A 3255-nucleotide genomic window follows, 5' to 3' on the forward strand; every position below is an offset into this window, starting at 1 on the left:
TTCAAATCCCCGAGCTGACAAGGTACAAATCTGTCGTTCTGCCCCTGAACAGACAGTCAACCCACTGTTCCTAGGCCGTCTTTGAAAATAAGAATTTGTTCTTAATTAACTGACTTGCCTTAGTAAATAAAATAAAGGTTAAATTAAAAAAGGGGAGGAAGGCTCATATTATTAATGAATGGTGAATGGAATGATGTCGTCAAACACCACGTGTTTGACGTATTAGATACCATTCCACCCTAGTCCGCTCCAGCCATTTTCCACGAGCCCCTCCCTCCTCAATTAAGGTGCCTTACGTGTTCGGAATTCCATGATCTGAACTCTAAAGCCAAAGATTATTTTTTTTTATAACTAAACCAAGATAGACCACAGCCTGTCGTTTCAAATGAGAACAAATTAGATATTTTTATGGTGGGCAGAACCAAGCAGGAGCTAGCGAGATCCAATTGGCGCCTTCTAGAATTTATTTACATATTTCCTTTGGCAAACGCCTACTCTGAAGTGTGCGTGTGCAATAACTAAATATGCCTTGGCACGCTTTCTAAACAACACCATTTTTTGGGAAACTTAGGCCAAACTTCTACAAAACTTAATCCACTATGTTCGTAACAGATTGTAGTTTTGGGAAAAAAAGAAAGACTGTATTGAAATGTTTAATCGATGAATAAATTTGCAGAATGTCAGGCCCAAAATCCATCTCTTCTCCCACTGTCAGCCACTGGGCTTCCTCTCACTACCATATTTGGTAGTGAGTGGGGTTTAAACGCCAACCGGATGCTTCACATTTATACATCCGATTAAATCTGTCTCATTGTTCCATCTGTGCTAAAAGCTGCATGATGAACTGTTAAGTCTTCTGGAACAGGGCCTTATGGGTATTGTAGTCCCGTTTGGTTACACTCTGAGCCGTATGAAATAGAGGGCCCGTTGTTCGAGAGCGTCAATAACGACTGACTAATCTACAAAAAAAAATCACTTTACATCATAAAAAAATAAAAAATAATACTCATTATTATTTGTAGATCAGTCAGTCCCCCCCACCCCCCAAAAAATTATACCCATGATACATTGCGGTCTTTGACCCCTGTATCCGACGTACACGGTCGAGAGGACTTCCGCTTCTCTCCGACTGCTTGTTGTTTTGAGGCGTGAAAGAGAGAAAAAGGAGCATTTCAACTACACAGTTAACTACGATTTAACACAATGGTAAGATCACTCACGAATTGTGATTATGTTAAATGTGCCATATCATTGGTAAACAGCATAGTTAATTAAATATCTATCTGTTTGTTGCAGTGTTTGCGATCAGTTAACATCGCACACACATACCCGACAGCTGTAACGTGATTTCAAGCAGCTAGATAGATTTCTTCCAGCTAGCCAACTATTCATGGAGTGTAACTTATTCATTATGGAAACAGTTTACCTTTTTATTTTATTTTTTAAAGAACACAAAACAAAACAGGAAGAAATCTGTCCCAATAGATTCTCCCGTTTTGGAGGAAAAACGGTTTGTGCGACAAGAATCGGTGAAATGATTCATGGCAGTGATTTGCTCATTTAACTAACTAGTCTGTTTCGGTATGATAACTAGCTAAGTCTCTACAGCTAAAAGCTAACCAGCTGGAGGACTAGTCTGTTTCGGTATGATAACTAGCTAAGTCTCTACAGCTAAAAGCTAACCAGCTGGAGGACTAGTCTGTTTCGGTATGTTAACTAGCTAATCAGCTGGAGGACTAGTCTGTTTCGGTATGATAACTAGCTAAGTATCTACAGCTGAAAGCTAACCAGCTGGAGGACTAGTTTGCTTTGGTATGATAACTAGCTAAGTCTCTTCAGCTGAAAGCTAACCAGCTGGAGGACTAGTTTGCTTTGGTATGATAACTAGCTAAGTCTCTTCAGCTGAAAGCTAACCAGCTAACCAGCTGGAGGACTAGTCTGTTTTGTTATGATAGCTAGCTAAGCCTCTACAGCTAAAAGCCAACCAGCTGGAGGACTAGTCTGTTTTGTTATGATAACTAGCTAAGTCTCTACAGCTAAAAGCTAACCAGCAGGAGGATTAGTCTGTTTCGGTATGTTAACTAGCTAAGTCTCTACAGCTAAAAGCTAACCAGCTAACCAGCTGGAGGACTAGCCTGTTTCGGTATGATAGCTAGCTAAATCTCTACAGCTAAAAGCTAACCAGCTAACCAGCAGGAGGACTAGTCTGTTTCGGTATGATAGCTAGCTAAATCTATACAGCTAAAAGCTAACCAGCTAACCAGCTGGAGGACTAGTCTGTTTTGGTATGATAACTAGCTAAGTCTCTACAGCTAAAAGCTAACCAGCAGGAGGACTAGTCTGTTTAGGTATGATAACTAGCTAAGTCTCTACAGCTAAAAGCTAACCAGCAGGAGGACTAGTCTGTTTTGTTTTGATAGCTAGCTAAGTCTCTACAGCTAAAAGCTAACCAGCTGGAGGACTAGTCTGTTTTGTTATGATAGCTAGCTAAGTCTCTACAGCTAAAAGCTAACCAGCTAACCAGCAGGAGGACTAGTCTGTTTTGGTATGATAGCTAGCTAAGTCTCTACAGCTAAAAGCTAACCAGCAAGGAGGACTAGTCTGTTTCGGTATGATAGCTAGCTAAGTCTCTACAGCTAAAAGCTAACCAGCTGGAGGACTAGTCTGTTTTGGTATGATAACTAGCTAAGTCTCTACAGCTAAAAGCTAACCAGCAGGAGGACTAGTCTGTTTTGTTTTGATAGCTAGCTAAGTCTCTACAGCTAAAAGCTAACCAGCTGGAGGACTAGTCTGTTTTGTTATGATAGCTAGCTAAGTCTCTACAGCTAAAAGCTAACCAGCTAACCAGCAGGAGGACTAGTCTGTTTTGGTATGATAGCTAGCTAAGTCTCTACAGCTAAAAGCTAACCAGCAAGGAGGACTAGTCTGTTTCGGTATGATAGCTAGCTAAGTCTCTACAGCTAAAAGCTAACCAGCTGGAGGACTAGTCTGTTTTGGTATGATAGCTAGCTAAGTCTCTACAGCTAAAAGCTAACCAGCTGGAGGACTAGTCTGTTTCGGTATGATAGCTAGCTAAGTCTCTACAGCTAAAAGCTAACCAGCTGGAGGACTAGTCTGTTTTGGTATGATAGCTAGCTAAGTCTCTACAGCTAAAAGCTAACCAGCTGGAGGACTAGTCTGTTTTGGTATGATAGCTAGCTAAGTCTCTACAGCTAAAAGCTAACCAGCTGGAGGACTAGTCTGTTTCGGTATGGA

The 3255-nt window shown here is 41.0% G+C and overlaps 1 pseudogene; it reads left to right on the plus strand.

Moving 5' to 3' along the window:
- Positions 1 to 1090: 1090 nt before the first annotated feature.
- Positions 1091 to 3255, plus strand: part of LOC135570188 (E3 ubiquitin-protein ligase TRAF7-like) — a 29870-nt pseudogene continuing 27705 nt past the window's right edge.

Source organism: Oncorhynchus nerka, unplaced genomic scaffold, assembly GCF_034236695.1.
Source record: "Oncorhynchus nerka isolate Pitt River unplaced genomic scaffold, Oner_Uvic_2.0 unplaced_scaffold_1052, whole genome shotgun sequence".
In the NCBI taxonomy this organism is placed as follows: Eukaryota; Metazoa; Chordata; class Actinopteri; order Salmoniformes; family Salmonidae; genus Oncorhynchus; species Oncorhynchus nerka.